The sequence below is a fragment of the Eumetopias jubatus genome, unplaced genomic scaffold, assembly GCF_037043125.1.
Source record: "Eumetopias jubatus isolate StellerSeaLion01/CBP00866 unplaced genomic scaffold, mEumJub1_p1.0 scaffold_10, whole genome shotgun sequence".
NCBI lineage: Eukaryota > Metazoa > Chordata > Mammalia > Carnivora > Otariidae > Eumetopias > Eumetopias jubatus.
In genome coordinates this window covers 52,235,366-52,243,933 of record NW_028274816.1, presented here as the reverse complement: position 1 = coordinate 52,243,933, position 8,568 = coordinate 52,235,366, and positions in this window count along the sequence as shown.

Genomic DNA, 8,568 nt, shown 5'->3' with positions numbered 1-8,568 from the left:
TAACTATAGCCCCTCACCACCGCCACGTGGCACACAGTCTCTTTTTCTGTCCTACCCGCTGCTCCCTTGCAGTATATTCAATAACTTCTCTCCCCTTTGTTCTGCCTGGGGTGTATTCTTTCACTAACTGCATCGGGATGCCCCACACTTAGTGGACAGAGGTGGCATTCAAAGCCTAGGAATGGCTGGACTCACCAGGAGAGAGAGACAGAGAGAGAGACCATGGCTTCCAGCCCCCAGGAATCCCAGCTTTTGGAGGTGGGTCAGAGGAGGAAGGGGGATCAAGGAACTGAGGATGAGGGCCCAGGATGAGAAGAAGTCCACCTGCCACCAGCAGCGAGTGGAAGCACAGGTTCTCAACCGACTCCCCTTCAGAATTTGTATTTTGTAATATTTTTCAAAAATGATGTGTGGCTAATATTTATTTTGCATTCAAATTTATCTTTTTAGGACTTTGTGCCAGCCTTGGGGATCCCTGGAGATGCTTCTACCTTCACTTACTGTTTTTGAGGACGTTTTTATCAATACTGTAAGTTTTATAAGCAGAGTTGACTAATGCTCAAAAGCATAGCTTTGGGGATCCTGCTCTGTGAATCCCTGAATTTGGTGCCACAATTTTGCCCGAGTTCCTTTTCAGATACCTGAAAAGCAGTAGTCTCACTATTTTGCTTATGTAGTACATAAAAATTCTTTTTAGAATTTTATATCTTCACACTTTCAAGTAGATGGAAAACTTTTTCCCATCAGTTTAAATTGTTACCATTGGTGTTTTGTAAATATTGACATTTAAAAAATAAAAGGTATGCCATTTTTTAAAATATAGCCAGTGGAGTCTTTGAGAACTGAGATCTACTATTAACCATTTACAAAAAGACATAGCAATTTTTTCTTTAGTTTTGCATGTTCTTTTCTCTCTTTGAACTTGTATTTCTTTTTTTAAATATATATATAAATATATATATGTATATATATGTGTGTATATATATATATATTTAGATTTTTATTTGTTTGAGAGAGTGAGCAAGAGAGAGAGAAGGAGCAAGGGGAGAGGGAGAAGCAGACTCCCTGCTGAGCAGGGAGCCCAACCAGAGGCTTGACCTCAGGACCCAGAGATAATGACCTGAGCCGAAGGCAGCTGCTTAACTGACTGAACCACCCAGGCGCCCCAAGCTGCTCTTTTTCTATTCCCTGAAAGACTTTGTATAAGGTTGGCATTATTTCTTCCTTACCTGTTCAGTAAAATTGACTAATGAGGCTCTCAGAGACATTAGGGGGAAAGTGTTTAATTATAGATTCAATTTCTTTAATCATTGTAGGACTATTCATGTTTATTATTTCTTCTTATGTCAGTTTTGGCAAGTTCTATTATTGTTATTATTTAAAAATTTATTTATTTATGGGGGGAGGGGGAGAAAGAGCAAGAGTCTTAAGCAGACTCCGGGCTGAGCGCGGAGCTCGATGTGGGACTGAACGAGATCGTGACCTGAGCTGAAACCAAGAGTTGGCTGCTTAACGACTGTACCACCCAGGCACCCCTTGTTATTATTATTTTATCAGGTATTTGTCTACTTAGTTTATTTTTCAAAAATTTTTGGCTTAGGGGCGCCTGGGTGGCTCAGATGGTTAAGTGTCTGCCTTTGGCTCAGGTCATGATCCCCGGGGTCCTGGAATCGAGTCCCGCGTTGGGCTCCCTGCTCGGCAGGGAGCCTGCTTCTCCCTCTGCTTCTCTCTCTCTCTCTCTCTGTCTCTCATGAATAAATAAATAAATAAATAAATAAATCTTTAAAAATATTTTTTGGCTTGAGATTGGTCTGGTATTCTTTCTTATGTTTGTTTTTGTTTTAAAAAAAATTCATTCCGGGTGCCTGGGTGGCTCAGTCGGTTAAGCGTCTGCCTTTGGCTCAGGTCATGATCCCAGGGTCCTGGGATCGAGTCCCGCATCGGGCTCCCTGCTCAGCAGGGAGTCTGCTTCTCCCTCTGCCTGCCGCTCCCCCTGTTTGTGCTCTCTCTGTGTCAAATAAATAAATATTAAAAAAAATTCATTCCTTTCTCTGTCACTTTTTCTTAAACAGAAGAAAAACAAACAGAAGTTTATTAACACGTATATCTTATGTATACATAGGAGATACCCAGGGAAAAATGAGTATGTCCCCTTTCTCTCTCTTTTTAAGCAAGCATGGAGAAAATGTGTTCACACCATTAAATTAGGTGGGAATCCAACACGTATCAGTATAGTGGTGTCCCTTAATTCTTTGAACTCTTAAGTTGTATGCCAGACATCAATTCTGATCTATCTCCAAAACATAGTATAATGATTTCTCAGCTGACAGTTTGTCCAGCCCTCCCCCAAATTTGTTGAATGAAAAATGTTGGAAGCAAAAACCTGAAAAGCAAAGACTTGCGCAAGGATTCATTATCCAGTCATTAGAGTTCCTCCCTTTCTCAACACCAGTGTCAGCGTTCTAAATCTTTCTTTGGTCACAGAGGATTTTCTCCCCCGAGAGCATGAATCGAGGATGGGAGGAAAGTCAGGTTTTTTGTTTTGTTTTGTTTTGTTTGTTTGTTTGTTTGTATTTTAAGAAGGTGGGTGAAGGACGGAAATAGGAAATAGGCTGGCTAAGTCCTACACAACCAGGGACTTTCTCAGGCAGATTTGTTTAGGGAATTGTCCATTGGGAAAATGAGGATCTGGGGATGAATTTCCTTTCATTTGTCCCTGTGTCTGCTTATCCGGTGGAAAATCTTCACGAACCCTTGCAGGTGTGTATGTATTCTAGATTAAGGACCAGTCTCCACCTTGAAGAGCAGTCTGTGTTTTCTGTTGTTACACTCTGATCTCTTATGCCCTTGGTTAATAAAGGAGTTGGCCACGCTTAATTTATTACAACCCAGAGTGTCCAGGACTATGTGTGCTGATGGATGCTTGGCCCTACGTTGCTGGGCACCACCAGCACAGACCTAGTTATAACTAACCATTACAAACAACAGCAATGGCATATGGAGAGGGCGTGGTGCCAGGTTCTGTGTCACGCACTCCAGAGGCATTGCCTTGTTTAATCCCCATTCTACAGATGAAACTGATAATCAGGAGTGTGCAGTCACTTTCCCAAGAGCACCCAACCAGTAACTGGCAGGCGTTAAGGCTTGAGCTCTAGTCTGAATCCAAGGCCTGTGCTACACTGCCTGGGCACTCTAGGTTCTCAGAACTGTAGGATTTTAACCTTGGAACCTCACTAGAGGCCCTCCTACCCATCACCTTTGTTTTGCAAAGGAGAGCCTGGGACCAGAGTCAGGGAGTAGCTCGCACAATGTCATCCACTCAGGCATAACAGGTACAAGGATTTGGGGGGGGGGGTGGGAGCTGGAGGCATGGTTGGGAGCCTTTCCCTGTTGGCATTCTGATACCAAGGACTTTGGCACAGTTTCTTTTGAAGATAAACACTTAATGCCAGTAGCTGAACGAGTTCCTTAATCTCTTGGGAAATTCCTCCAGGAGGCAAGGGCATGGCTGAGGTGATTTCAGGGAAGCCCAAGCCAGATGCTACAGCAGCTTGGCTTCTCTTTCAGGGACTAAACGAGCAGGGGCTGGATGATCTCACCATTGTTGGACATTCCAAGAGGGTAAAAGTCAGCAGAGTCCTGACCCCAAGGACAAACTAACTGCTGATTGAGGCCTCAGAATGAATCTGAACCCTAGATCTTCATTGGACCCTCCATCCAAGCACAAGGGAATGGGGAGAGCCTAGGCAAAGGCCCAGCCTCTTCTAGTGTCTGGAGGCTGCTCTCATTTCTTGGCTGCTAGCTGCATCACTCCCCTCCAACTCCGACCCTCCTGCCACCCTCGTAATAAGGACCCTTGTGATTATATTGGGTCACCAGGATGATCCAGAATAATCTCCCCATCTCAAGATCCTTAATTTAATCACACCTGCAAAGTCTCTTTCACCATGTAAGGGAGAACATTTGGGGATGAGGGTGTGGGCATCTATGGGGGTGGTGGGTATTTCCAGCCCTCTACACCAGGACAAAGCAGGTTCAGGGACTTCAGTCTTCTACAGAATTCCTTCCGGGACCAAATCCTGGGGTGCCTTTGCAAGCACTCCTTCCCCTCCCCATGGTCCCTCAGTTGAATTTATCTCCATCTCTAGTTAAATCAATATTCAGTGTTTACATTATCATGACTGTGTAATAGAGTCCACAGATAGTGACCTCCATCTACATTTTCCTTCTCCTACAGGCTGGTTTTTCCTGGAGTTAATAACTGCCTTATCTTTCCTTTGCTTACTTTGCTAAGCACTTGTTTGTACTTCCTCCCTAGATTCTGATACAACCGTAAAACTCTCACTCTGATCAAGCATATCAGGGAATTAGCATCATGATACTCAAAATAACCTCACGGGTCACCTTTGAAGGATGCTAAGGAACCAACTGATTATTTGAAAGTTGATAAAGCAATAGAAGAATCAAACATTTCTCTGGCCTTTTCAGGACCCCCTTTCTCTGAAGTGGAAGATCTTGGTTCTTAATGGAATTAACGCAATTACCTGCTTTATGTTCTTAGTATCCCCTGTACCTATTTATGCATCAATATCATATGTCTGTGCCATATTTATACCACCTCTATTTAGATTGTCTACCTCTATGTCATCTCCATCTACATAATTTATCCTTTTATCTATATTCTATGTCACCTTTATACTATATATGTCTATCTGTATCAATACCATCTATATATACCTATGCTAATATTATATATCCATAGTGTGTATTTGTATCTAATGGTTTCAGAATAACAGCATATTTTTTTAAATTTTTTATTATTATGTTAATCACCATACATCATTAGTTTTTGATGTAGTGTTCCATGATTCATTGTTTGTGCATAACACCCAGTGCTCCACGCAGAACGTGCCCTCTTTAATACCCATCACCAGGCGAACCCATCCCCCAACCCCCTCCCCTCTAGAAACCTCAGTTTGTTTTTCAGAGTCCATCATCTCTCATGGTTCGTCTCCCCCTCCGACTTACTCCCCTTCATTCTTCCCCTCCTGCTATCTTCTTCTTTTCTTTTTCTTAACATATATTGCATTATTTGTTTCAGAAGTACTGATCTGTGATTCAACAGTCTTGCACAATTCACAGCGCTCACCATAGCACACACCCTCCCCAATGTCTGTCACCCAGCCACCCCATCCCTCCCACCCCCCCACCACTCCAGCAACCCTCAGTTTGTTTCCCGAGGTTAAAAATTCCTCATATCAGCGAGGTCATATGATACATGTCTTTCTCTGATTGACTTATTTCACTCAGCAAAACACCCTCCAGTTCCATCCATGTCGTTGCAAATGGCAAGATCTCATTCCTTTTGATGGCTGCATAATATTCCATTGTGTATATATACCACATCTTCTTTATCCATTCATCTGTCGATGGACATCTTGGCTCTTTCCACAGTTTGGCTATTGTGGACATTGCTAACAGCATCAATATTATTATGATATCATTAATGAAAGCCACTCAAGATGTCTTGCATTTCTTTTTGTTTTCAGGGAGGTATTGCGTCCATACGGTACGCTCATATATTCACATTTACACGCAACGTCCCAACAACACAGATGTCCAGTTGGGGCCCAGACCTAGCGTTGATACTCCCCCTCCGAGAGACTTGCGCCCGCCTTGTCTTTCATACTCAGAAACCTCCAGGTATGTCTCAGACTTTTCAAGGGCCCTTCACATACTACCTTACACGGACGCACCCACGCGTTCACCGAGCTCAGACCCACCGAAACTCAGCACAGCGTGCACAGGGGCACCCTCTCTCTCCTACAAACGGACCATGGCTCTTCCAGCAGTAACAGGTAACGAACGTCCCAGCGCTCTATAACCCTCTCCAACCCAGCACCCACCCTCGCGTTTACCCGCACCTCGTCTTGCACTTGCCACAAGGATCAGACCCTACTGACCACCAGATGGCGCTGTGAGCCCACAAATGTAGGCTCCAGAAGTGGGGCTGAGGCGGAAAGGTGGAGGGATGAGGGGCGGTGATGCGGGGAAAGAAATGGCTGGAGAGGTGGAAGGCAAGACACGGAGGGAGAAATAGTAACGATAATAAGGTGGTCCCTTGTAATTCTCGCAAAATCCCACGGGAACTACACTCATGAGTCAGTCCCATCCTACACAGAAGGAAACTGAGGCTCAGAGAGGCAATGTCTTGCTAAATCTTCACATTATCACTGCAAAGTACAGAGTATTATATTTGAATTTTCAATAGAGAAAGTAAAAATTAGCTCCTAATAAGAGAGTAAAAATACGCCCGGCTATTCGGCAGGCTGGCGTAACCGCGGGATAAAGCCAGCTACAATGTTAGGAGGAAACAGTATTCCTCCCAAGGTCACCCTGCAACCGGAAGTGTCACAACGACTCCCTTCTTGAGTGACTACTGCTTTCTTACTCAGAAAACCTTGTCCTTTAAGTCATAGATGATTGCAAGTTTTGCTGTTTGGAGTTATGATGGGAAGAATGAAGCACTCCCCCCTTGCCTGGTGGATCTAAGCACTCTGATATCGGGAAGCAACTGTGGTTTCCAACACAAGGTCAGAACTTTGGATCAGGGGTTTCTGAATACACAATCCTACACTTAACTTTCAGAGTTCAAGGTCAACAAGACCCTTCTCGGGGTCTAATTTTTTTTTTTTAAGATTTTATTTATTTTTTTTAGAGAGAGAATGAACACGGGCGGAAGGAGGGGCAGAGGGAGAGGGAGAATCCCAAGCAGACTCTACGCTGAGCACTGAGCCCGTCGCAGGGCTCAATCCAGGACCCTGAGATCGTGACCTGAGTTGAAGGCAGACGCCTAATGGACTGAGCCACCCAGGTGCCCCTCAGCTGTCTAGGTGGGGCTCGACCCCAGTACCTTGAGAACATGACCTGAGCCAAAATCAAGAATTGGCCACTTAACCGACTGAGAAACCCAGGAGCCCCAAGTGCAAAGCTTTTAATTAAGCACACAGCTTAATGAGACACATTCATAATAGAATTTTGGGGGTACCCTGGATAGCTGTGCTCTGCCCTGTCTCCAGCAGATACCCACCAAATGGAACCACTGTTCTGACCTCTGTCATCTAGAGTACTTCTGCCTGTTTGAAAACTTCACACATATAGAATCATATATTATTTATAGTAAGCATTCTTCTTCTAAATTCTAAAACTTTTGAGGGGAAGTAATTTCAAGCATGCAGAAAAGTTTCAAGAATAAATAGAATACAGGGGTGCCTGGGTGGCTCAGTCTTTAAGTGTCTGCCTTCGGCTCAGGTCATGATCCCAGGGTCCTGGGATCGAGCCCCGCATCGGGCTCCCTGCTCCGCGGGAAGCCTGCTTCTCCCTCTCCCACTCCCCCTGCTTGTGTTCCCTCTCTTGCTGTGTCTCTCTCTGTGAAATAAATAAATCTTAAAAGAAAAGAATAAATAGAATACAAATAACATTCATTGTACTCTTTACCCAGATTCACCTTGAGTTCACATCTTATCCCATTTCCTAATTTGTCCTGTCTCTCTCTCTCTCATCTATCTTGTACTTTTTCTGAATATTTAGGGTCAGTTACACACAACATGGCCCTTTACCCCTAAATCCTTCAGTGTGTATTTCCCAGGAACAGTGAGGTTCTGTGATACAGCTACCATAGTTATCAATTTGAGTAAAGTTAACATTGATACAATACTTTCATCTCTACTCTTTGTATTCTTTATTTTTTAAGATTTTACTTATTTATTTGAGAGAGAATGAGAGAGCAAGAGAGCACAAGTGGGGGTGGGGTAGAGGGAGAAGCAGGCTCTGCTGAGCAGGGAGCCCGATGCAGGACTCGATCCCAGGACCCTGAGATCATGACCTGAGATCATGACCTGAGCTGAAGGCAGACGCTTAACCGACTGAGCCACCCTGGCACCCCTCTACTGTTTGTATTCTAATTTTGGCAATTTGAGAAGCAATTTAACAGCTTTGAAAAGAAAGGGCAGAGTTTTATTGTTGTTTGACTGCACACTGCCGAGGCATCACCATAGTTCAAGTTGGGGTCTCTGCACCTAGATCACCGGGGTTTGATCCAACCTCTGCACCCCAACATCAAAGAGACCTTGGTCAGGTCATGTAACCTCTTGATGACTCAGTTTCCCTGACAGTAAAATGGGAATATTTCTAGGGGTACATAACTAAAAATTTTTATAGACCAGTTGGTACAATCTCTGGGCTTTTTTTCAAAATAATCCTGATTTTAGGGGGTGTAGGGGGAGAGGATTGTCGGGAGAACAAGATGGACCATGAGTTGATCATTGCTGAAATGGGATGATGGATATATTGTATATCTACCTTTGTATATGCGTGAAATCTTCCACAATAAAAATAGTTTTTTCAAAGAAAGAAAAGAAAAATAAACGTGGGGAGGGGTGGAGATTATTATTAATCACCTGCCTTCAAGGGTAATTAATAATTGGGGTTAAGAGGAGGCATTAAACAATTTAATGTAAATTAAATCTAAATTAAGCATTTAGAACAGTGCCTGGCTAATGCTGTTAG